Source organism: Lissotriton vulgaris, chromosome 1_2, assembly GCF_964263255.1.
Source record: "Lissotriton vulgaris chromosome 1_2, aLisVul1.2, whole genome shotgun sequence".
NCBI classification, from domain to species: domain Eukaryota; kingdom Metazoa; phylum Chordata; class Amphibia; order Caudata; family Salamandridae; genus Lissotriton; species Lissotriton vulgaris.
Window position 1 is genome coordinate 228,912,429 of NC_141686.1, and position 22,931 is coordinate 228,935,359.

At 38.9% G+C, this 22,931-nt stretch overlaps 40 non-coding genes across 40 annotated transcripts; all 40 read right to left on the reverse strand.

The window, feature by feature from the left end:
• Positions 1–117: 117 nt before the first annotated feature.
• TRNAK-UUU (transfer RNA lysine (anticodon UUU)) lies at positions 118–190 on the reverse strand. The gene has a single exon. It is a non-coding gene; the product is annotated as a tRNA-Lys (tRNA).
• Positions 191–1,045: 855 nt separating this feature from the next.
• Positions 1,046–1,118, reverse strand: TRNAK-UUU (transfer RNA lysine (anticodon UUU)). The gene has a single exon. It is a non-coding gene; the product is annotated as a tRNA-Lys (tRNA).
• Positions 1,119–1,413: 295 nt separating this feature from the next.
• On the reverse strand, positions 1,414–1,504 carry TRNAR-UCU (transfer RNA arginine (anticodon UCU)). Its single transcript is given in 2 exon segments — positions 1,414–1,449; positions 1,468–1,504. It is a non-coding gene; the product is annotated as a tRNA-Arg (tRNA).
• A 339-nt stretch (positions 1,505–1,843) lies between these two features.
• On the reverse strand, positions 1,844–1,916 carry TRNAK-UUU (transfer RNA lysine (anticodon UUU)). The gene has a single exon. It is a non-coding gene; the product is annotated as a tRNA-Lys (tRNA).
• An 855-nt stretch (positions 1,917–2,771) lies between these two features.
• TRNAK-UUU (transfer RNA lysine (anticodon UUU)) lies at positions 2,772–2,844 on the reverse strand. Its single transcript has one exon. It is a non-coding gene; the product is annotated as a tRNA-Lys (tRNA).
• A 295-nt stretch (positions 2,845–3,139) lies between these two features.
• TRNAR-UCU (transfer RNA arginine (anticodon UCU)) lies at positions 3,140–3,230 on the reverse strand. Its single transcript is given in 2 exon segments — positions 3,140–3,175; positions 3,194–3,230. It is a non-coding gene; the product is annotated as a tRNA-Arg (tRNA).
• A 339-nt stretch (positions 3,231–3,569) lies between these two features.
• Positions 3,570–3,642, reverse strand: TRNAK-UUU (transfer RNA lysine (anticodon UUU)). Its single transcript has one exon. It is a non-coding gene; the product is annotated as a tRNA-Lys (tRNA).
• Positions 3,643–4,497: 855 nt separating this feature from the next.
• On the reverse strand, positions 4,498–4,570 carry TRNAK-UUU (transfer RNA lysine (anticodon UUU)). Its single transcript has one exon. It is a non-coding gene; the product is annotated as a tRNA-Lys (tRNA).
• Positions 4,571–4,865: 295 nt separating this feature from the next.
• TRNAR-UCU (transfer RNA arginine (anticodon UCU)) lies at positions 4,866–4,956 on the reverse strand. Its single transcript is given in 2 exon segments — positions 4,866–4,901; positions 4,920–4,956. It is a non-coding gene; the product is annotated as a tRNA-Arg (tRNA).
• A 339-nt stretch (positions 4,957–5,295) lies between these two features.
• On the reverse strand, positions 5,296–5,368 carry TRNAK-UUU (transfer RNA lysine (anticodon UUU)). The gene has a single exon. It is a non-coding gene; the product is annotated as a tRNA-Lys (tRNA).
• Positions 5,369–6,223: 855 nt separating this feature from the next.
• TRNAK-UUU (transfer RNA lysine (anticodon UUU)) lies at positions 6,224–6,296 on the reverse strand. The gene has a single exon. It is a non-coding gene; the product is annotated as a tRNA-Lys (tRNA).
• Positions 6,297–6,591: 295 nt separating this feature from the next.
• TRNAR-UCU (transfer RNA arginine (anticodon UCU)) lies at positions 6,592–6,682 on the reverse strand. The gene is given in 2 exon segments: positions 6,592–6,627; positions 6,646–6,682. It is a non-coding gene; the product is annotated as a tRNA-Arg (tRNA).
• A 339-nt stretch (positions 6,683–7,021) lies between these two features.
• Positions 7,022–7,094, reverse strand: TRNAK-UUU (transfer RNA lysine (anticodon UUU)). The gene has a single exon. It is a non-coding gene; the product is annotated as a tRNA-Lys (tRNA).
• An 855-nt stretch (positions 7,095–7,949) lies between these two features.
• Positions 7,950–8,022, reverse strand: TRNAK-UUU (transfer RNA lysine (anticodon UUU)). The gene has a single exon. It is a non-coding gene; the product is annotated as a tRNA-Lys (tRNA).
• Positions 8,023–8,317: 295 nt separating this feature from the next.
• On the reverse strand, positions 8,318–8,408 carry TRNAR-UCU (transfer RNA arginine (anticodon UCU)). The gene is given in 2 exon segments: positions 8,318–8,353; positions 8,372–8,408. It is a non-coding gene; the product is annotated as a tRNA-Arg (tRNA).
• A 339-nt stretch (positions 8,409–8,747) lies between these two features.
• On the reverse strand, positions 8,748–8,820 carry TRNAK-UUU (transfer RNA lysine (anticodon UUU)). The gene has a single exon. It is a non-coding gene; the product is annotated as a tRNA-Lys (tRNA).
• Positions 8,821–9,675: 855 nt separating this feature from the next.
• On the reverse strand, positions 9,676–9,748 carry TRNAK-UUU (transfer RNA lysine (anticodon UUU)). Its single transcript has one exon. It is a non-coding gene; the product is annotated as a tRNA-Lys (tRNA).
• A 295-nt stretch (positions 9,749–10,043) lies between these two features.
• TRNAR-UCU (transfer RNA arginine (anticodon UCU)) lies at positions 10,044–10,134 on the reverse strand. Its single transcript is given in 2 exon segments — positions 10,044–10,079; positions 10,098–10,134. It is a non-coding gene; the product is annotated as a tRNA-Arg (tRNA).
• Positions 10,135–10,473: 339 nt separating this feature from the next.
• On the reverse strand, positions 10,474–10,546 carry TRNAK-UUU (transfer RNA lysine (anticodon UUU)). Its single transcript has one exon. It is a non-coding gene; the product is annotated as a tRNA-Lys (tRNA).
• An 855-nt stretch (positions 10,547–11,401) lies between these two features.
• On the reverse strand, positions 11,402–11,474 carry TRNAK-UUU (transfer RNA lysine (anticodon UUU)). The gene has a single exon. It is a non-coding gene; the product is annotated as a tRNA-Lys (tRNA).
• A 295-nt stretch (positions 11,475–11,769) lies between these two features.
• TRNAR-UCU (transfer RNA arginine (anticodon UCU)) lies at positions 11,770–11,860 on the reverse strand. The gene is given in 2 exon segments: positions 11,770–11,805; positions 11,824–11,860. It is a non-coding gene; the product is annotated as a tRNA-Arg (tRNA).
• A 339-nt stretch (positions 11,861–12,199) lies between these two features.
• Positions 12,200–12,272, reverse strand: TRNAK-UUU (transfer RNA lysine (anticodon UUU)). The gene has a single exon. It is a non-coding gene; the product is annotated as a tRNA-Lys (tRNA).
• An 855-nt stretch (positions 12,273–13,127) lies between these two features.
• TRNAK-UUU (transfer RNA lysine (anticodon UUU)) lies at positions 13,128–13,200 on the reverse strand. Its single transcript has one exon. It is a non-coding gene; the product is annotated as a tRNA-Lys (tRNA).
• Positions 13,201–13,495: 295 nt separating this feature from the next.
• Positions 13,496–13,586, reverse strand: TRNAR-UCU (transfer RNA arginine (anticodon UCU)). The gene is given in 2 exon segments: positions 13,496–13,531; positions 13,550–13,586. It is a non-coding gene; the product is annotated as a tRNA-Arg (tRNA).
• Positions 13,587–13,925: 339 nt separating this feature from the next.
• On the reverse strand, positions 13,926–13,998 carry TRNAK-UUU (transfer RNA lysine (anticodon UUU)). The gene has a single exon. It is a non-coding gene; the product is annotated as a tRNA-Lys (tRNA).
• An 855-nt stretch (positions 13,999–14,853) lies between these two features.
• On the reverse strand, positions 14,854–14,926 carry TRNAK-UUU (transfer RNA lysine (anticodon UUU)). The gene has a single exon. It is a non-coding gene; the product is annotated as a tRNA-Lys (tRNA).
• Positions 14,927–15,221: 295 nt separating this feature from the next.
• Positions 15,222–15,312, reverse strand: TRNAR-UCU (transfer RNA arginine (anticodon UCU)). Its single transcript is given in 2 exon segments — positions 15,222–15,257; positions 15,276–15,312. It is a non-coding gene; the product is annotated as a tRNA-Arg (tRNA).
• Positions 15,313–15,651: 339 nt separating this feature from the next.
• Positions 15,652–15,724, reverse strand: TRNAK-UUU (transfer RNA lysine (anticodon UUU)). Its single transcript has one exon. It is a non-coding gene; the product is annotated as a tRNA-Lys (tRNA).
• An 855-nt stretch (positions 15,725–16,579) lies between these two features.
• TRNAK-UUU (transfer RNA lysine (anticodon UUU)) lies at positions 16,580–16,652 on the reverse strand. The gene has a single exon. It is a non-coding gene; the product is annotated as a tRNA-Lys (tRNA).
• Positions 16,653–16,947: 295 nt separating this feature from the next.
• Positions 16,948–17,038, reverse strand: TRNAR-UCU (transfer RNA arginine (anticodon UCU)). Its single transcript is given in 2 exon segments — positions 16,948–16,983; positions 17,002–17,038. It is a non-coding gene; the product is annotated as a tRNA-Arg (tRNA).
• Positions 17,039–17,377: 339 nt separating this feature from the next.
• On the reverse strand, positions 17,378–17,450 carry TRNAK-UUU (transfer RNA lysine (anticodon UUU)). The gene has a single exon. It is a non-coding gene; the product is annotated as a tRNA-Lys (tRNA).
• Positions 17,451–18,305: 855 nt separating this feature from the next.
• Positions 18,306–18,378, reverse strand: TRNAK-UUU (transfer RNA lysine (anticodon UUU)). Its single transcript has one exon. It is a non-coding gene; the product is annotated as a tRNA-Lys (tRNA).
• A 295-nt stretch (positions 18,379–18,673) lies between these two features.
• On the reverse strand, positions 18,674–18,764 carry TRNAR-UCU (transfer RNA arginine (anticodon UCU)). Its single transcript is given in 2 exon segments — positions 18,674–18,709; positions 18,728–18,764. It is a non-coding gene; the product is annotated as a tRNA-Arg (tRNA).
• A 339-nt stretch (positions 18,765–19,103) lies between these two features.
• On the reverse strand, positions 19,104–19,176 carry TRNAK-UUU (transfer RNA lysine (anticodon UUU)). The gene has a single exon. It is a non-coding gene; the product is annotated as a tRNA-Lys (tRNA).
• Positions 19,177–20,031: 855 nt separating this feature from the next.
• On the reverse strand, positions 20,032–20,104 carry TRNAK-UUU (transfer RNA lysine (anticodon UUU)). Its single transcript has one exon. It is a non-coding gene; the product is annotated as a tRNA-Lys (tRNA).
• A 295-nt stretch (positions 20,105–20,399) lies between these two features.
• On the reverse strand, positions 20,400–20,490 carry TRNAR-UCU (transfer RNA arginine (anticodon UCU)). Its single transcript is given in 2 exon segments — positions 20,400–20,435; positions 20,454–20,490. It is a non-coding gene; the product is annotated as a tRNA-Arg (tRNA).
• A 339-nt stretch (positions 20,491–20,829) lies between these two features.
• TRNAK-UUU (transfer RNA lysine (anticodon UUU)) lies at positions 20,830–20,902 on the reverse strand. Its single transcript has one exon. It is a non-coding gene; the product is annotated as a tRNA-Lys (tRNA).
• An 855-nt stretch (positions 20,903–21,757) lies between these two features.
• Positions 21,758–21,830, reverse strand: TRNAK-UUU (transfer RNA lysine (anticodon UUU)). The gene has a single exon. It is a non-coding gene; the product is annotated as a tRNA-Lys (tRNA).
• A 295-nt stretch (positions 21,831–22,125) lies between these two features.
• Positions 22,126–22,216, reverse strand: TRNAR-UCU (transfer RNA arginine (anticodon UCU)). The gene is given in 2 exon segments: positions 22,126–22,161; positions 22,180–22,216. It is a non-coding gene; the product is annotated as a tRNA-Arg (tRNA).
• A 339-nt stretch (positions 22,217–22,555) lies between these two features.
• On the reverse strand, positions 22,556–22,628 carry TRNAK-UUU (transfer RNA lysine (anticodon UUU)). Its single transcript has one exon. It is a non-coding gene; the product is annotated as a tRNA-Lys (tRNA).
• Between the last annotated feature and the right edge of the window lie 303 nt (positions 22,629–22,931).

The following is a 22,931-nucleotide window of genomic DNA, read 5'->3' on the forward strand; positions in this document are numbered from 1 at the left end:
TTTCACAACTCCATGAAAGACGTTTTTGCAATTTTAGTAATGGAATATCTTATTCGTCATGCAGGGGTCCACAAAAAGAGCATACAATTAGAGTACTTTTTCTTTAAAGGAAACAACCGCCTGAACAGGGACTTGAACCCTGGACCCTCAGATTAAAAGTCTGATGCTCTACCGACTGAGCTATCCAGGCTCTGCTATACTCTACCTTAAAATCAGCTAAACAAATGTGGACGTACACTGACCTACACTTTGTATATTTATATAATTACATATTAGCAATCAATATTCTAGAGTTTAATAATGAATTGATATTATAAGCATTTGAAATTTCAGCAGCACACGTAATCCATTATAACTCCGGAAATTTGTACTATCTCATTTTCGGATGACATAGAAATCACGTGTTTAAAATGACACAGTGAAATTAATAAAGGGCCAAATACTATTACTAACTCCTAAATTACATTTTCAGCAGTATCATTGGGAATTTCCTCTTGGGCATAGACTATGCAACATTTTCAAAGCAAACAGTCTCTGTTTAAGTAGACTTTCTTTCACTGCCATTTTGGTAAATGTTTCTGGTGATGGAGAAGCAGGATTGCTGGTTACTGTTTCAATTAGTTATAAAATAGAGGAGGGATAAAATTGACCCAGTTGGTGTTCGATCCCTTAGCGTTTGAATGCTTTTGCTACATTCGCCTAGGACTCCAAGCCGCAATCCATTGCACCAGAGATCCGACCTGATTCAACAAGGTGATCAGAGATTCACAAATAAAAAGATGACCTATAAGTGGTTGACCAACTTTATCAAATTAATCTGACACTAGCTTACATTTTGAACATTGAATTGGATAAAAGATAATCAACATGTCAAACTACATGATACAGTTTGGGTAAGTCTTCTTAACCCTTGTCAAAGAAAGTAGAGCACAGATGGGTATGTAAGGACTCGATCAAGACTTTTTTGAACCATCTGTAATTGGAATTCCCATTCATTGGATCCTGAAAAGAGAATGCATTTGATATACATTTTCTTTAACCAAGCCGCCTGAACAGGGACTTGAACCCTGGGCCCTCAGATTAAAAGTCTGATGCTCTACCGACTGAGCTATCCAGGCTCTGAGGCAGCACCCCACAAAATGGCATTATCAACATTAGGAAGTGTCCCAACTATCACTACGTTTTTTAACCCCTTGCGTGCGGGGCGTATTTTCCGCCTGTGCTGACTCCGCCTTGCGCGGGCGAAGTCATGACGGAACGGTTTCGTCATCAGCACAGCTCACCCGTAGCTGATGACGGAACCGTTCTGTCATCAGCACGCAAGGGGTTAAGATGGTTGCCGGTATTAGTACTAAATACAGAGAATATAATAATGAATTGGTACTTGGGATAACAGGATAACAGGGATAAAACTGACTCTGGTGGGATTCGAACCCACAACCTTTGAATATCTTTTTTACATTCACCTAGAAGTCCAATGCGCTATCCATTGCGCCACAGAGCCAATCTGCTATAATGAGGTGCAGAGATGATCTGAAATGAAATAATGAGCTATTAGCTGTTGATCAGCTTTATAAAGTTCATTTGATACTATAACCATGGCTATATTTTGAATATTGAATTGGTGAAATGATATTCACCGTCTCAGACTACATGATACCATTGGTAAATCTACGTACGACTTAAGTTTAGTCAAATGGCACATAATATGTGAGACAGATGTGTATTTCACAACTCCATGAAAGACGTTTTTGCAATTTTAGTAATGGAATATCTTATTCGTCATGCAGGGGTCCACAAAAAGAGCATACAATTAGAGTACTTTTTCTTTAAAGGAAACAACCGCCTGAACAGGGACTTGAACCCTGGACCCTCAGATTAAAAGTCTGATGCTCTACCGACTGAGCTATCCAGGCTCTGCTATACTCTACCTTAAAATCAGCTAAACAAATGTGGACGTACACTGACCTACACTTTGTATATTTATATAATTACATATTAGCAATCAATATTCTAGAGTTTAATAATGAATTGATATTATAAGCATTTGAAATTTCAGCAGCACACGTAATCCATTATAACTCCGGAAATTTGTACTATCTCATTTTCGGATGACATAGAAATCACGTGTTTAAAATGACACAGTGAAATTAATAAAGGGCCAAATACTATTACTAACTCCTAAATTACATTTTCAGCAGTATCATTGGGAATTTCCTCTTGGGCATAGACTATGCAACATTTTCAAAGCAAACAGTCTCTGTTTAAGTAGACTTTCTTTCACTGCCATTTTGGTAAATGTTTCTGGTGATGGAGAAGCAGGATTGCTGGTTACTGTTTCAATTAGTTATAAAATAGAGGAGGGATAAAATTGACCCAGTTGGTGTTCGATCCCTTAGCGTTTGAATGCTTTTGCTACATTCGCCTAGGACTCCAAGCCGCAATCCATTGCACCAGAGATCCGACCTGATTCAACAAGGTGATCAGAGATTCACAAATAAAAAGATGACCTATAAGTGGTTGACCAACTTTATCAAATTAATCTGACACTAGCTTACATTTTGAACATTGAATTGGATAAAAGATAATCAACATGTCAAACTACATGATACAGTTTGGGTAAGTCTTCTTAACCCTTGTCAAAGAAAGTAGAGCACAGATGGGTATGTAAGGACTCGATCAAGACTTTTTTGAACCATCTGTAATTGGAATTCCCATTCATTGGATCCTGAAAAGAGAATGCATTTGATATACATTTTCTTTAACCAAGCCGCCTGAACAGGGACTTGAACCCTGGGCCCTCAGATTAAAAGTCTGATGCTCTACCGACTGAGCTATCCAGGCTCTGAGGCAGCACCCCACAAAATGGCATTATCAACATTAGGAAGTGTCCCAACTATCACTACGTTTTTTAACCCCTTGCGTGCGGGGCGTATTTTCCGCCTGTGCTGACTCCGCCTTGCGCGGGCGAAGTCATGACGGAACGGTTTCGTCATCAGCACAGCTCACCCGTAGCTGATGACGGAACCGTTCTGTCATCAGCACGCAAGGGGTTAAGATGGTTGCCGGTATTAGTACTAAATACAGAGAATATAATAATGAATTGGTACTTGGGATAACAGGATAACAGGGATAAAACTGACTCTGGTGGGATTCGAACCCACAACCTTTGAATATCTTTTTTACATTCACCTAGAAGTCCAATGCGCTATCCATTGCGCCACAGAGCCAATCTGCTATAATGAGGTGCAGAGATGATCTGAAATGAAATAATGAGCTATTAGCTGTTGATCAGCTTTATAAAGTTCATTTGATACTATAACCATGGCTATATTTTGAATATTGAATTGGTGAAATGATATTCACCGTCTCAGACTACATGATACCATTGGTAAATCTACGTACGACTTAAGTTTAGTCAAATGGCACATAATATGTGAGACAGATGTGTATTTCACAACTCCATGAAAGACGTTTTTGCAATTTTAGTAATGGAATATCTTATTCGTCATGCAGGGGTCCACAAAAAGAGCATACAATTAGAGTACTTTTTCTTTAAAGGAAACAACCGCCTGAACAGGGACTTGAACCCTGGACCCTCAGATTAAAAGTCTGATGCTCTACCGACTGAGCTATCCAGGCTCTGCTATACTCTACCTTAAAATCAGCTAAACAAATGTGGACGTACACTGACCTACACTTTGTATATTTATATAATTACATATTAGCAATCAATATTCTAGAGTTTAATAATGAATTGATATTATAAGCATTTGAAATTTCAGCAGCACACGTAATCCATTATAACTCCGGAAATTTGTACTATCTCATTTTCGGATGACATAGAAATCACGTGTTTAAAATGACACTGTGAAATTAATAAAGGGCCAAATACTATTACTAACTCCTAAATTACATTTTCAGCAGTATCATTGGGAATTTCCTCTTGGGCATAGACTATGCAACATTTTCAAAGCAAACAGTCTCTGTTTAAGTAGACTTTCTTTCACTGCCATTTTGGTAAATGTTTCTGGTGATGGAGAAGCAGGATTGCTGGTTACTGTTTCAATTAGTTATAAAATAGAGGAGGGATAAAATTGACCCAGTTGGTGTTCGATCCCTTAGCGTTTGAATGCTTTTGCTACATTCGCCTAGGACTCCAAGCCGCAATCCATTGCACCAGAGATCCGACCTGATTCAACAAGGTGATCAGAGATTCACAAATAAAAAGATGACCTATAAGTGGTTGACCAACTTTATCAAATTAATCTGACACTAGCTTACATTTTGAACATTGAATTGGATAAAAGATAATCAACATGTCAAACTACATGATACAGTTTGGGTAAGTCTTCTTAACCCTTGTCAAAGAAAGTAGAGCACAGATGGGTATGTAAGGACTCGATCAAGACTTTTTTGAACCATCTGTAATTGGAATTCCCATTCATTGGATCCTGAAAAGAGAATGCATTTGATATACATTTTCTTTAACCAAGCCGCCTGAACAGGGACTTGAACCCTGGGCCCTCAGATTAAAAGTCTGATGCTCTACCGACTGAGCTATCCAGGCTCTGAGGCAGCACCCCACAAAATGGCATTATCAACATTAGGAAGTGTCCCAACTATCACTACGTTTTTTAACCCCTTGCGTGCGGGGCGTATTTTCCGCCTGTGCTGACTCCGCCTTGCGCGGGCGGAGTCATGACGGAACGGTTTCGTCATCAGCACAGCTCACCCGTAGCTGATGACGGAACCGTTCTGTCATCAGCACGCAAGGGGTTAAGATGGTTGCCGGTATTAGTACTAAATACAGAGAATATAATAATGAATTGGTACTTGGGATAACAGGATAACAGGGATAAAACTGACTCTGGTGGGATTCGAACCCACAACCTTTGAATATCTTTTTTACATTCACCTAGAAGTCCAATGCGCTATCCATTGCGCCACAGAGCCAATCTGCTATAATGAGGTGCAGAGATGATCTGAAATGAAATAATGAGCTATTAGCTGTTGATCAGCTTTATAAAGTTCATTTGATACTATAACCATGGCTATATTTTGAATATTGAATTGGTGAAATGATATTCACCGTCTCAGACTACATGATACCATTGGTAAATCTACGTACGACTTAAGTTTAGTCAAATGGCACATAATATGTGAGACAGATGTGTATTTCACAACTCCATGAAAGACGTTTTTGCAATTTTAGTAATGGAATATCTTATTCGTCATGCAGGGGTCCACAAAAAGAGCATACAATTAGAGTACTTTTTCTTTAAAGGAAACAACCGCCTGAACAGGGACTTGAACCCTGGACCCTCAGATTAAAAGTCTGATGCTCTACCGACTGAGCTATCCAGGCTCTGCTATACTCTACCTTAAAATCAGCTAAACAAATGTGGACGTACACTGACCTACACTTTGTATATTTATATAATTACATATTAGCAATCAATATTCTAGAGTTTAATAATGAATTGATATTATAAGCATTTGAAATTTCAGCAGCACACGTAATCCATTATAACTCCGGAAATTTGTACTATCTCATTTTCGGATGACATAGAAATCACGTGTTTAAAATGACACTGTGAAATTAATAAAGGGCCAAATACTATTACTAACTCCTAAATTACATTTTCAGCAGTATCATTGGGAATTTCCTCTTGGGCATAGACTATGCAACATTTTCAAAGCAAACAGTCTCTGTTTAAGTAGACTTTCTTTCACTGCCATTTTGGTAAATGTTTCTGGTGATGGAGAAGCAGGATTGCTGGTTACTGTTTCAATTAGTTATAAAATAGAGGAGGGATAAAATTGACCCAGTTGGTGTTCGAACCCTTAGCGTTTGAATGCTTTTGCTACATTCGCCTAGGACTCCAAGCCGCAATCCATTGCACCAGAGATCTGACCTGATTCAACAAGGTGATCAGAGATTCACAAATAAAAAGATGACCTATAAGTTGTTGACCAACTTTATCAAATTAATCGGACACTAGCTTACATTTTGAACATTGAATTGGATAAAAGATAATCAACATGTCAAACTACATGATACAGTTTGGGTAAGTCTTCTTAACCCTTGTCAAAGAAAGTAGAGCACAGATGGGTATGTAAGGACTCGATCAAGACTTTTTTGAACCATCTGTAATTGGAATTCCCATTCATTGGATCCTGAAAAGAGTATGCAATTGATATACATTTTCTTTAACCAAGCCGCCTGAACAGGGACTTGAACCCTGGGCCCTCAGATTAAAAGTCTGATGCTCTACCGACTGAGCTATCCAGGCTCTGAGGCAGCACCCCACAAAATGACATTATCAACATTAGGAAGTGTCCCAACTATCACTACGTTTTTTAACCCCTTGCGTGCGGGGCGTATTTTCCGCCTGTGCTGACTCCGCCTTGCGCGGGCGGAGTCATGACGGAACGGTTTCGTCATCAGCACAGCTCACCCGTAGCTGATGACGGAACCGTTCTGTCATCAGCACGCAAGGGGTTAAGATGGTTGCCGGTATTAGTACTAAATACAGAGAATATAATAATGAATTGGTACTTGGGATAACAGGATAACAGGGATAAAACTGACTCTGGTGGGATTCGAACCCACAACCTTTGAATATCTTTTTTACATTCACCTAGAAGTCCAATGCGCTATCCATTGCGCCACAGAGCCAATCTGCTATAATGAGGTGCAGAGATGATCTGAAATGAAATAATGAGCTATTAGCTGTTGATCAGCTTTATAAAGTTCATTTGATACTATAACCATGGCTATATTTTGAATATTGAATTGGTGAAATGATATTCACCGTCTCAGACTACATGATACCATTGGTAAATCTACGTACGACTTAAGTTTAGTCAAATGGCACATAATATGTGAGACAGATGTGTATTTCACAACTCCATGAAAGACGTTTTTGCAATTTTAGTAATGGAATATCTTATTCGTCATGCAGGGGTCCACAAAAAGAGCATACAATTAGAGTACTTTTTCTTTAAAGGAAACAACCGCCTGAACAGGGACTTGAACCCTGGACCCTCAGATTAAAAGTCTGATGCTCTACCGACTGAGCTATCCAGGCTCTGCTATACTCTACCTTAAAATCAGCTAAACAAATGTGGACGTACACTGACCTACACTTTGTATATTTATATAATTACATATTAGCAATCAATATTCTAGAGTTTAATAATGAATTGATATTATAAGCATTTGAAATTTCAGCAGCACACGTAATCCATTATAACTCCGGAAATTTGTACTATCTCATTTTCGGATGACATAGAAATCACGTGTTTAAAATGACACAGTGAAATTAATAAAGGGCCAAATACTATTACTAACTCCTAAATTACATTTTCAGCAGTATCATTGGGAATTTCCTCTTGGGCATAGACTATGCAACATTTTCAAAGCAAACAGTCTCTGTTTAAGTAGACTTTCTTTCACTGCCATTTTGGTAAATGTTTCTGGTGATGGAGAAGCAGGATTGCTGGTTACTGTTTCAATTAGTTATAAAATAGAGGAGGGATAAAATTGACCCAGTTGGTGTTCGATCCCTTAGCGTTTGAATGCTTTTGCTACATTCGCCTAGGACTCCAAGCCGCAATCCATTGCACCAGAGATCCGACCTGATTCAACAAGGTGATCAGAGATTCACAAATAAAAAGATGACCTATAAGTGGTTGACCAACTTTATCAAATTAATCTGACACTAGCTTACATTTTGAACATTGAATTGGATAAAAGATAATCAACATGTCAAACTACATGATACAGTTTGGGTAAGTCTTCTTAACCCTTGTCAAAGAAAGTAGAGCACAGATGGGTATGTAAGGACTCGATCAAGACTTTTTTGAACCATCTGTAATTGGAATTCCCATTCATTGGATCCTGAAAAGAGAATGCATTTGATATACATTTTCTTTAACCAAGCCGCCTGAACAGGGACTTGAACCCTGGGCCCTCAGATTAAAAGTCTGATGCTCTACCGACTGAGCTATCCAGGCTCTGAGGCAGCACCCCACAAAATGGCATTATCAACATTAGGAAGTGTCCCAACTATCACTACGTTTTTTAACCCCTTGCGTGCGGGGCGTATTTTCCGCCTGTGCTGACTCCGCCTTGCGCGGGCGAAGTCATGACGGAACGGTTTCGTCATCAGCACAGCTCACCCGTAGCTGATGACGGAACCGTTCTGTCATCAGCACGCAAGGGGTTAAGATGGTTGCCGGTATTAGTACTAAATACAGAGAATATAATAATGAATTGGTACTTGGGATAACAGGATAACAGGGATAAAACTGACTCTGGTGGGATTCGAACCCACAACCTTTGAATATCTTTTTTACATTCACCTAGAAGTCCAATGCGCTATCCATTGCGCCACAGAGCCAATCTGCTATAATGAGGTGCAGAGATGATCTGAAATGAAATAATGAGCTATTAGCTGTTGATCAGCTTTATAAAGTTCATTTGATACTATAACCATGGCTATATTTTGAATATTGAATTGGTGAAATGATATTCACCGTCTCAGACTACATGATACCATTGGTAAATCTACGTACGACTTAAGTTTAGTCAAATGGCACATAATATGTGAGACAGATGTGTATTTCACAACTCCATGAAAGACGTTTTTGCAATTTTAGTAATGGAATATCTTATTCGTCATGCAGGGGTCCACAAAAAGAGCATACAATTAGAGTACTTTTTCTTTAAAGGAAACAACCGCCTGAACAGGGACTTGAACCCTGGACCCTCAGATTAAAAGTCTGATGCTCTACCGACTGAGCTATCCAGGCTCTGCTATACTCTACCTTAAAATCAGCTAAACAAATGTGGACGTACACTGACCTACACTTTGTATATTTATATAATTACATATTAGCAATCAATATTCTAGAGTTTAATAATGAATTGATATTATAAGCATTTGAAATTTCAGCAGCACACGTAATCCATTATAACTCCGGAAATTTGTACTATCTCATTTTCGGATGACATAGAAATCACGTGTTTAAAATGACACAGTGAAATTAATAAAGGGCCAAATACTATTACTAACTCCTAAATTACATTTTCAGCAGTATCATTGGGAATTTCCTCTTGGGCATAGACTATGCAACATTTTCAAAGCAAACAGTCTCTGTTTAAGTAGACTTTCTTTCACTGCCATTTTGGTAAATGTTTCTGGTGATGGAGAAGCAGGATTGCTGGTTACTGTTTCAATTAGTTATAAAATAGAGGAGGGATAAAATTGACCCAGTTGGTGTTCGATCCCTTAGCGTTTGAATGCTTTTGCTACATTCGCCTAGGACTCCAAGCCGCAATCCATTGCACCAGAGATCCGACCTGATTCAACAAGGTGATCAGAGATTCACAAATAAAAAGATGACCTATAAGTGGTTGACCAACTTTATCAAATTAATCTGACACTAGCTTACATTTTGAACATTGAATTGGATAAAAGATAATCAACATGTCAAACTACATGATACAGTTTGGGTAAGTCTTCTTAACCCTTGTCAAAGAAAGTAGAGCACAGATGGGTATGTAAGGACTCGATCAAGACTTTTTTGAACCATCTGTAATTGGAATTCCCATTCATTGGATCCTGAAAAGAGAATGCATTTGATATACATTTTCTTTAACCAAGCCGCCTGAACAGGGACTTGAACCCTGGGCCCTCAGATTAAAAGTCTGATGCTCTACCGACTGAGCTATCCAGGCTCTGAGGCAGCACCCCACAAAATGGCATTATCAACATTAGGAAGTGTCCCAACTATCACTACGTTTTTTAACCCCTTGCGTGCGGGGCGTATTTTCCGCCTGTGCTGACTCCGCCTTGCGCGGGCGAAGTCATGACGGAACGGTTTCGTCATCAGCACAGCTCACCCGTAGCTGATGACGGAACCGTTCTGTCATCAGCACGCAAGGGGTTAAGATGGTTGCCGGTATTAGTACTAAATACAGAGAATATAATAATGAATTGGTACTTGGGATAACAGGATAACAGGGATAAAACTGACTCTGGTGGGATTCGAACCCACAACCTTTGAATATCTTTTTTACATTCACCTAGAAGTCCAATGCGCTATCCATTGCGCCACAGAGCCAATCTGCTATAATGAGGTGCAGAGATGATCTGAAATGAAATAATGAGCTATTAGCTGTTGATCAGCTTTATAAAGTTCATTTGATACTATAACCATGGCTATATTTTGAATATTGAATTGGTGAAATGATATTCACCGTCTCAGACTACATGATACCATTGGTAAATCTACGTACGACTTAAGTTTAGTCAAATGGCACATAATATGTGAGACAGATGTGTATTTCACAACTCCATGAAAGACGTTTTTGCAATTTTAGTAATGGAATATCTTATTCGTCATGCAGGGGTCCACAAAAAGAGCATACAATTAGAGTACTTTTTCTTTAAAGGAAACAACCGCCTGAACAGGGACTTGAACCCTGGACCCTCAGATTAAAAGTCTGATGCTCTACCGACTGAGCTATCCAGGCTCTGCTATACTCTACCTTAAAATCAGCTAAACAAATGTGGACGTACACTGACCTACACTTTGTATATTTATATAATTACATATTAGCAATCAATATTCTAGAGTTTAATAATGAATTGATATTATAAGCATTTGAAATTTCAGCAGCACACGTAATCCATTATAACTCCGGAAATTTGTACTATCTCATTTTCGGATGACATAGAAATCACGTGTTTAAAATGACACTGTGAAATTAATAAAGGGCCAAATACTATTACTAACTCCTAAATTACATTTTCAGCAGTATCATTGGGAATTTCCTCTTGGGCATAGACTATGCAACATTTTCAAAGCAAACAGTCTCTGTTTAAGTAGACTTTCTTTCACTGCCATTTTGGTAAATGTTTCTGGTGATGGAGAAGCAGGATTGCTGGTTACTGTTTCAATTAGTTATAAAATAGAGGAGGGATAAAATTGACCCAGTTGGTGTTCGATCCCTTAGCGTTTGAATGCTTTTGCTACATTCGCCTAGGACTCCAAGCCGCAATCCATTGCACCAGAGATCCGACCTGATTCAACAAGGTGATCAGAGATTCACAAATAAAAAGATGACCTATAAGTGGTTGACCAACTTTATCAAATTAATCTGACACTAGCTTACATTTTGAACATTGAATTGGATAAAAGATAATCAACATGTCAAACTACATGATACAGTTTGGGTAAGTCTTCTTAACCCTTGTCAAAGAAAGTAGAGCACAGATGGGTATGTAAGGACTCGATCAAGACTTTTTTGAACCATCTGTAATTGGAATTCCCATTCATTGGATCCTGAAAAGAGAATGCATTTGATATACATTTTCTTTAACCAAGCCGCCTGAACAGGGACTTGAACCCTGGGCCCTCAGATTAAAAGTCTGATGCTCTACCGACTGAGCTATCCAGGCTCTGAGGCAGCACCCCACAAAATGGCATTATCAACATTAGGAAGTGTCCCAACTATCACTACGTTTTTTAACCCCTTGCGTGCGGGGCGTATTTTCCGCCTGTGCTGACTCCGCCTTGCGCGGGCGGAGTCATGACGGAACGGTTTCGTCATCAGCACAGCTCACCCGTAGCTGATGACGGAACCGTTCTGTCATCAGCACGCAAGGGGTTAAGATGGTTGCCGGTATTAGTACTAAATACAGAGAATATAATAATGAATTGGTACTTGGGATAACAGGATAACAGGGATAAAACTGACTCTGCTGGGATTCGAACCCACAACCTTTGAATAACTTTTTTACATTCACCTAGAAGTCCAATGCGCTATCCATTGCGCCACAGAGCCAATCTGCTATAATGAGGTGCAGAGATGATCTGAAATGAAATAATGAGCAATTAGCTGTTGATCAGCTTTATAAAGTTCATTTGATACTATAACCATGGCTATATTTTGAATATTGAATTGGTGAAATGATATTCACCGTCTCAGACTACATGATACCATTGGTAAATCTACGTACGACTTAAGTTTAGTCAAATGGCACATAATATGTGAGACAGATGTGTATTTCACAACTCCATGAAAGACGTTTTTGCAATTTTAGTAATGGAATATCTTATTCGTCATGCAGGGGTCCACAAAAAGAGCATACAATTAGAGTACTTTTTCTTTAAAGGAAACAACCGCCTGAACAGGGACTTGAACCCTGGACCCTCAGATTAAAAGTCTGATGCTCTACCGACTGAGCTATCCAGGCTCTGCTATACTCTACCTTAAAATCAGCTAAACAAATGTGGACGTACACTGACCTACACTTTGTATATTTATATAATTACATATTAGCAATCAATATTCTAGAGTTTAATAATGAATTGATATTATAAGCATTTGAAATTTCAGCAGCACACGTAATCCATTATAACTCCGGAAATTTGTACTATCTCATTTTCGGATGACATAGAAATCACGTGTTTAAAATGACACAGTGAAATTAATAAAGGGCCAAATACTATTACTAACTCCTAAATTACATTTTCAGCAGTATCATTGGGAATTTCCTCTTGGGCATAGACTATGCAACATTTTCAAAGCAAACAGTCTCTGTTTAAGTAGACTTTCTTTCACTGCCATTTTGGTAAATGTTTCTGGTGATGGAGAAGCAGGATTGCTGGTTACTGTTTCAATTAGTTATAAAATAGAGGAGGGATAAAATTGACCCAGTTGGTGTTCGAACCCTTAGCGTTTGAATGCTTTTGCTACATTCGCCTAGGACTCCAAGCCGCAATCCATTGCACCAGAGATCCGACCTGATTCAACAAGGTGATCAGAGATTCACAAATAAAAAGATGACCTATAAGTGGTTGACCAACTTTATCAAATTAATCGGACACTAGCTTACATTTTGAACATTGAATTGGATAAAAGATAATCAACATGTCAAACTACATGATACAGTTTGGGTAAGTCTTCTTAACCCTTGTCAAAGAAAGTAGAGCACAGATGGGTATGTAAGGACTCGATCAAGACTTTTTTGAACCATCTGTAATTGGAATTCCCATTCATTGGATCCTGAAAAGAGTATGCAATTGATATACATTTTCTTTAACCAAGCCGCCTGAACAGGGACTTGAACCCTGGGCCCTCAGATTAAAAGTCTGATGCTCTACCGACTGAGCTATCCAGGCTCTGAGGCAGCACCCCACAAAATGGCATTATCAACATTAGGAAGTGTCCCAACTATCACTACGTTTTTTAACCCCTTGCGTGCGGGGCGTATTTTCCGCCTGTGCTGACTCCGCCTTGCGCGGGCGGAGTCATGACGGAACGGTTTCGTCATCAGCACAGCTCACCCGTAGCTGATGACGGAACCGTTCTGTCATCAGCACGCAAGGGGTTAAGATGGTTGCCGGTATTAGTACTAAATACAGAGAATATAATAATGAATTGGTACTTGGGATAACAGGATAACAGGGATAAAACTGACTCTGGTGGGATTCGAACCCACAACCTTTGAATATCTTTTTTACATTCACCTAGAAGTCCAATGCGCTATCCATTGCGCCACAGAGCCAATCTGCTATAATGAGGTGCAGAGATGATCTGAAATGAAATAATGAGCTATTAGCTGTTGATCAGCTTTATAAAGTTCATTTGATACTATAACCATGGCTATATTTTGAATATTGAATTGGTGAAATGATATTCACCGTCTCAGACTACATGATACCATTGGTAAATCTACGTACGACTTAAGTTTAGTCAAATGGCACATAATATGTGAGACAGATGTGTATTTCACAACTCCATGAAAGACGTTTTTGCAATTTTAGTAATGGAATATCTTATTCGTCATGCAGGGGTCCACAAAAAGAGCATACAATTAGAGTACTTTTTCTTTAAAGGAAACAACCGCCTGAACAGGGACTTGAACCCTGGACCCTCAGATTAAAAGTCTGATGCTCTACCGACTGAGCTATCCAGGCTCTGCTATACTCTACCTTAAAATCAGCTAAACAAATGTGGACGTACACTGACCTACACTTTGTATATTTATATAATTACATATTAGCAATCAATATTCTAGAGTTTAATAATGAATTGATATTATAAGCATTTGAAATTTCAGCAGCACACGTAATCCATTATAACTCCGGAAATTTGTACTATCTCATTTTCGGATGACATAGAAATCACGTGTTTAAAATGACACTGTGAAATTAATAAAGGGCCAAATACTATTACTAACTCCTAAATTACATTTTCAGCAGTATCATTGGGAATTTCCTCTTGGGCATAGACTATGCAACATTTTCAAAGCAAACAGTCTCTGTTTAAGTAGACTTTCTTTCACTGCCATTTTGGTAAATGTTTCTGGTGATGGAGAAGCAGGATTGCTGGTTACTGTTTCAATTAGTTATAAAATAGAGGAGGGATAAAATTGACCCAGTTGGTGTTCGAACCCTTAGCGTTTGAATGCTTTTGCTACATTCGCCTAGGACTCCAAGCCGCAATCCATTGCACCAGAGATCCGACCTGATTCAACAAGGTGATCAGAGATTCACAAATAAAAAGATGACCTATAAGTTGTTGACCAACTTTATCAAATTAATCGGACACTAGCTTACATTTTGAACATTGAATTGGATAAAAGATAATCAACATGTCAAACTACATGATACAGTTTGGGTAAGTCTTCTTAACCCTTGTCAAAGAAAGTAGAGCACAGATGGGTATGTAAGGACTCGATCAAGACTTTTTTGAACCATCTGTAATTGGAATTCCCATTCATTGGATCCTGAAAAGAGTATGCAATTGATATACATTTTCTTTAACCAAGCCGCCTGAACAGGGACTTGAACCCTGGGCCCTCAGATTAAAAGTCTGATGCTCTACCGACTGAGCTATCCAGGCTCTGAGGCAGCACCCCACAAAATGGCATTATCAACATTAGGAAGTGTCCCAACTATCACTACGTTTTTTAACCCCTTGCGTGCGGGGCGTATTTTCCGCCTGTGCTGACTCCGCCTTGCGCGGGCGGAGTCATGACGGAACGGTTTCGTCATCAGCACAGCTCACCCGTAGCTGATGACGGAACCGTTCTGTCATCAGCACGCAAGGGGTTAAGATGGTTGCCGGTATTAGTACTAAATACAGAGAATATAATAATGAATTGGTACTTGGGATAACAGGATAACAGGGATAAAACTGACTCTGCTGGGATTCGAACCCACAACCTTTGAATAACTTTTTTACATTCACCTAGAAGTCCAATGCGCTATCCATTGCGCCACAGAGCCAATCTGCTATAATGAGGTGCAGAGATGATCTGAAATGAAATAATGAGCAATTAGCTGTTGATCAGCTTTATAAAGTTCATTTGATACTATAACCATGGCTATATTTTGAATATTGAATTGGTGAAATGATATTCACCGTCTCAGACTACATGATACCATTGGTAAATCTACGTACGACTTAAGTTTAGTCAAATGGCACATAATATGTGAGACAGATGTGTATTTCACAACTCCATGAAAGACGTTTTTGCAATTTTAGTAATGGAATATCTTATTCGTCATGCAGGGGTCCACAAAAAGAGCATACAATTAGAGTACTTTTTCTTTAAAGGAAACAACCGCCTGAACAGGGACTTGAACCCTGGACCCTCAGATTAAAAGTCTGATGCTCTACCGACTGAGCTATCCAGGCTCTGCTATACTCTACCTTAAAATCAGCTAAACAAATGTGGACGTACACTGACCTACACTTTGTATATTTATATAATTACATATTAGCAATCAATATTCTAGAGTTTAATAATGAATTGATATTATAAGCATTTGAAATTTCAGCAGCACACGTAATCCATTATAACTCCGGAAATTTGTACTATCTCATTTTCGGATGACATAGAAATCACGTGTTTAAAATGACACTGTGAAATTAATAAAGGGCCAAATACTATTACTAACTCCTAAATTACATTTTCAGCAGTATCATTGGGAATTTCCTCTTGGGCATAGACTATGCAACATTTTCAAAGCAAACAGTCTCTGTTTAAGTAGACTTTCTTTCACTGCCATTTTGGTAAATGTTTCTGGTGATGGAGAAGCAGGATTGCTGGTTACTGTTTCAATTAGTTATAAAATAGAGGAGGGATAAAATTGACCCAGTTGGTGTTCGATCCCTTAGCGTTTGAATGCTTTTGCTACATTCGCCTAGGACTCCAAGCCGCAATCCATTGCACCAGAGATCCGACCTGATTCAACAAGGTGATCAGAGATTCACAAATAAAAAGATGACCTATAAGTGGTTGACCAACTTTATCAAATTAATCTGACACTAGCTTACATTTTGAACATTGAATTGGATAAAAGATAATCAACATGTCAAACTACATGATACAGTTTGGGTAAGTCTTCTTAACCCTTGTCAAAGAAAGTAGAGCACAGATGGGTATGTAAGGACTCGATCAAGACTTTTTTGAACCATCTGTAATTGGAATTCCCATTCATTGGATCCTGAAAAGAGAATGCATTTGATATACATTTTCTTTAACCAAGCCGCCTGAACAGGGACTTGAACCCTGGGCCCTCAGATTAAAAGTCTGATGCTCTACCGACTGAGCTATCCAGGCTCTGAGGCAGCACCCCACAAAATGGCATTATCAACATTAGGAAGTGTCCCAACTATCACTACGTTTTTTAACCCCTTGCGTGCGGGGCGTATTTTCCGCCTGTGCTGACTCCGCCTTGCGCGGGCGGAGTCATGACGGAACGGTTTCGTCATCAGCACAGCTCACCCGTAGCTGATGACGGAACCGTTCTGTCATCAGCACGCAAGGGGTTAAGATGGTTGCCGGTATTAGTACTAAATACAGAGAATATAATAATGAATTGGTACTTGGGATAACAGGATAACAGGGATAAAACTGACTCTGCTGGGATTCGAACCCACAACCTTTGAATAACTTTTTTACATTCACCTAGAAGTCCAATGCGCTATCCATTGCGCCACAGAGCCAATCTGCTATAATGAGGTGCAGAGATGATCTGAAATGAAATAATGAGCAATTAGCTGTTGATCAGCTTTATAAAGTTCATTTGATACTATAACCATGGCTATATTTTGAATATTGAATTGGTGAAATGATATTCACCGTCTCAGACTACATGATACCATTGGTAAATCTACGTACGACTTAAGTTTAGTCAAATGGCACATAATATGTGAGACAGATGTGTATTTCACAACTCCATGAAAGACGTTTTTGCAATTTTAGTAATGGAATATCTTATTCGTCATGCAGGGGTCCACAAAAAGAGCATACAATTAGAGTACTTTTTCTTTAAAGGAAACAACCGCCTGAACAGGGACTTGAACCCTGGACCCTCAGATTAAAAGTCTGATGCTCTACCGACTGAGCTATCCAGGCTCTGCTATACTCTACCTTAAAATCAGCTAAACAAATGTGGACGTACACTGACCTACACTTTGTATATTTATATAATTACATATTAGCAATCAATATTCTAGAGTTTAATAATGAATTGATATTATAAGCATTTGAAATTTCAGCAGCACACGTAATCCATTATAACTCCGGAAATTTGTACTATCTCATTTTCGGATGACATAGAAATCACGTGTTTAAAATGACACAGTGAAATTAATAAAGGGCCAAATACTATTACTAACTCCTAAATTACATTTTCAGCAGTATCATTGGGAATTTCCTCTTGGGCATAGACTATGCAACATTTTCAAAGCAAACAGTCTCTGTTTAAGTAGACTTTCTTTCACTGCCATTTTGGTAAATGTTTCTGGTGATGGAGAAGCAGGATTGCTGGTTACTGTTTCAATTAGTTATAAAATAGAGGAGGGATAAAATTGACCCAGTTGGTGTTCGAACCCTTAGCGTTTGAATGCTTTTGCTACATTCGCCTAGGACTCCAAGCCGCAATCCATTGCACCAGAGATCCGACCTGATTCAACAAGGTGATCAGAGATTCACAAATAAAAAGATGACCTATAAGTGGTTGACCAACTTTATCAAATTAATCGGACACTAGCTTACATTTTGAACATTGAATTGGATAAAAGATAATCAACATGTCAAACTACATGATACAGTTTGGGTAAGTCTTCTTAACCCTTGTCAAAGAAAGTAGAGCACAGATGGGTATGTAAGGACTCGATCAAGACTTTTTTGAACCATCTGTAATTGGAATTCCCATTCATTGGATCCTGAAAAGAGTATGCAATTGATATACATTTTCTTTAACCAAGCCGCCTGAACAGGGACTTGAACCCTGGGCCCTCAGATTAAAAGTCTGATGCTCTACCGACTGAGCTATCCAGGCTCTGAGGCAGCACCCCACAAAATGGCATTATCAACATTAGGAAGTGTCCCAACTATCACTACGTTTTTTAACCCCTTGCGTGCGGGGCGTATTTTCCGCCTGTGCTGACTCCGCCTTGCGCGGGCGGAGTCATGACGGAACGGTTTCGTCATCAGCACAGCTCACCCGTAGCTGATGACGGAACCGTTCTGTCATCAGCACGCAAGGGGTTAAGATGGTTGCCGGTATTAGTACTAAATACAGAGAATATAATAATGAATTGGTACTTGGGATAACAGGATAACAGGGATAAAACTGACTCTGGTGGGATTCGAACCCACAACCTTTGAATATCTTTTTTACATTCACCTAGAAGTCCAATGCGCTATCCATTGCGCCACAGAGCCAATCTGCTATAATGAGGTGCAGAGATGATCTGAAATGAAATAATGAGCTATTAGCTGTTGATCAGCTTTATAAAGTTCATTTGATACTATAACCATGGCTATATTTTGAATATTGAATTGGTGAAATGATATTCACCGTCTCAGACTACATGATACCATTGGTAAATCTACGTACGACTTAAGTTTAGTCAAATGGCACATAATATGTGAGACAGATGTGTATTTCACAACTCCATGAAAGACGTTTTTGCAATTTTAGTAATGGAATATCTTATTCGTCATGCAGGGGTCCACAAAAAGAGCATACAATTAGAGTACTTTTTCTTTAAAGGAAACAACCGCCTGAACAGGGACTTGAACCCTGGACCCTCAGATTAAAAGTCTGATGCTCTACCGACTGAGCTATCCAGGCTCTGCTATACTCTACCTTAAAATCAGCTAAACAAATGTGGACGTACACTGACCTACACTTTGTATATTTATATAATTACATATTAGCAATCAATATTCTAGAGTTTAATAATGAATTGATATTATAAGCATTTGAAATTTCAGCAGCACACGTAATCCATTATAACTCCGGAAATTTGTACTATCTCATTTTCGGATGACATAGAAATCACGTGTTTAAAATGACACTGTGAAATTAATAAAGGGCCAAATACTATTACTAACTCCTAAATTACATTTTCAGCAGTATCATTGGGAATTTCCTCTTGGGCATAGACTATGCAACATTTTCAAAGCAAACAGTCTCTGTTTAAGTAGACTTTCTTTCACTGCCATTTTGGTAAATGTTTCTGGTGATGGAGAAGCAGGATTGCTGGTTACTGTTTCAATTAGTTATAAAATAGAGGAGGGATAAAATTGACCCAGTTGGTGTTCGAACCCTTAGCGTTTGAATGCTTTTGCTACATTCGCCTAGGACTCCAAGCCGCAATCCATTGCACCAGAGATCCGACCTGATTCAACAAGGTGATCAGAGATTCACAAATAAAAAGATGACCTATAAGTTGTTGACCAACTTTATCAAATTAATCGGACACTAGCTTACATTTTGAACATTGAATTGGATAAAAGATAATCAACATGTCAAACTACATGATACAGTTTGGGTAAGTCTTCTTAACCCTTGTCAAAGAAAGTAGAGCACAGATGGGTATGTAAGGACTCGATCAAGACTTTTTTGAACCATCTGTAATTGGAATTCCCATTCATTGGATCCTGAAAAGAGTATGCAATTGATATACATTTTCTTTAACCAAGCCGCCTGAACAGGGACTTGAACCCTGGGCCCTCAGATTAAAAGTCTGATGCTCTACCGACTGAGCTATCCAGGCTCTGAGGCAGCACCCCACAAAATGGCATTATCAACATTAGGAAGTGTCCCAACTATCACTACGTTTTTTAACCCCTTGCGTGCGGGGCGTATTTTCCGCCTGTGCTGACTCCGCCTTGCGCGGGCGGAGTCATGACGGAACGGTTTCGTCATCAGCACAGCTCACCCGTAGCTGATGACGGAACCGTTCTGTCATCAGCACGCAAGGGGTTAAGATGGTTGCCGGTATTAGTACTAAATACAGAGAATATAATAATGAATTGGTACTTGGGATAACAGGATAACAGGGATAAAACTGACTCTGCTGGGATTCGAACCCACAACCTTTGAATAACTTTTTTACATTCACCTAGAAGTCCAATGCGCTATCCATTGCGCCACAGAGCCAATCTGCTATAATGAGGTGCAGAGATGATCTGAAATGAAATAATGAGCAATTAGCTGTTGATCAGCTTTATAAAGTTCATTTGATACTATAACCATGGCTATATTTTGAATATTGAATTGGTGAAATGATATTCACCGTCTCAGACTACATGATACCATTGGTAAATCTACGTACGACTTAAGTTTAGTCAAATGGCACATAATATGTGAGACAGATGTGTATTTCACAACTCCATGAAAGACGTTTTTGCAATTTTAGTAATGGAATATCTTATTCGTCATGCAGGGGTCCACAAAAAGAGCATACAATTAGAGTACTTTTTCTTTAAAGGAAACAACCGCCTGAACAGGGACTTGAACCCTGGACCCTCAGATTAAAAGTCTGATGCTCTACCGACTGAGCTATCCAGGCTCTGCTATACTCTACCTTAAAATCAGCTAAACAAATGTGGACGTACACTGACCTACACTTTGTATATTTATATAATTACATATTAGCAATCAATATTCTAGAGTTTAATAATGAATTGATATTATAAGCATTTGAAATTTCAGCAGCACACGTAATCCATTATAACTCCGGAAATTTGTACTATCTCATTTTCGGATGACATAGAAATCACGTGTTTAAAATGACACTGTGAAATTAATAAAGGGCCAAATACTATTACTAACTCCTAAATTACATTTTCAGCAGTATCATTGGGAATTTCCTCTTGGGCATAGACTATGCAACATTTTCAAAGCAAACAGTCTCTGTTTAAGTAGACTTTCTTTCACTGCCATTTTGGTAAATGTTTCTGGTGATGGAGAAGCAGGATTGCTGGTTACTGTTTCAATTAGTTATAAAATAGAGGAGGGATAAAATTGACCCAGTTGGTGTTCGATCCCTTAGCGTTTGAATGCTTTTGCTACATTCGCCTAGGACTCCAAGCCGCAATCCATTGCACCAGAGATCCGACCTGATTCAACAAGGTGATCAGAGATTCACAAATAAAAAGATGACCTATAAGTGGTTGACAAACTTTATCAAATTAATCTGACACTAGCTTACATTTTGAACATTGAATTGGATAAAAGATAATCAACATGTCAAACTACATGATACAGTTTGGGTAAGTCTTCTTAACCCTTGTCAAAGAAAGTAGAGCACAGATGGGTATGTAAGGACTCGATCAAGACTTTTTTGAACCATCTGTAATTGGAATTCCCATTCATTGGATCCTGAAAAGAGTATGCATTTGATATACATTTTCTTTAACCAAGCCGCCTGAACAGGGACTTGAACCCTGGGCCCTCAGATTAAAAGTCTGATGCTCTACCGACTGAGCTATCCAGGCTCTGAGGCAGCACCCCACAAAATGGCATTATCAACATTAGGAAGTGTCCCAACTATCACTACGTTTTTTAACCCCTTGCGTGCGGGGCGTATTTTCCGCCTGTGCTGACTCCGCCTTGCGCGGGCGGAGTCATGACGGAACGGTTTCGTCATCAGCACAGCTCACCCGTAGCTGATGACGGAACCGTTCTGTCATCAGCACGCAAGGGGTTAAGATGGTTGCCGGTATTAGTACTAAATACAGAGAATATAATAATGAATTGGTACTTGGGATAACAGGATAACAGGGATAAAACTGACTCTGGTGGGATTCGAACCCACAACCTTTGAATATCTTTTTTACATTCACCTAGAAGTCCAATGCGCTATCCATTGCGCCACAGAGCCAATCTGCTATAATGAGGTGCAGAGATGATCTGAAATGAAATAATGAGCTATTAGCTGTTGATCAGCTTTATAAAGTTCATTTGATACTATAACCATGGCTATATTTTGAATATTGAATTGGTGAAATGATATTCACCGTCTCAGACTACATGATACCATTGGTAAATCTACGTACGACTTAAGTTTAGTCAAATGGCACATAATATGTGAGACAGATGTGTATTTCACAACTCCATGAAAGACGTTTTTGCAATTTTAGTAATGGAATATCTTATTCGTCATGCAGGGGTCCACAAAAAGAGCATACAATTAGAGTACTTTTTCTTTAAAGGAAACAACCGCCTGAACAGGGACTTGAACCCTGGACCCTCAGATTAAAAGTCTGATGCTCTACCGACTGAGCTATCCAGGCTCTGCTATACTCTACCTTAAAATCAGCTAAACAAATGTGGACGTACACTGACCTACACTTTGTATATTTATATAATTACATATTAGCAATCAATATTCTAGAGTTTAATAATGAATTGATATTATAAGCATTTGAAATTTCAGCAGCACACGTAATCCATTATAACTCCGGAAATTTGTACTATCTCATTTTCGGATGACATAGAAATCACGTGTTTAAAATGACACAGTGAAATTAATAAAGGGCCAAATACTATTACTAACTCCTAAATTACATTTTCAGCAGTATCATTGGGAATTTCCT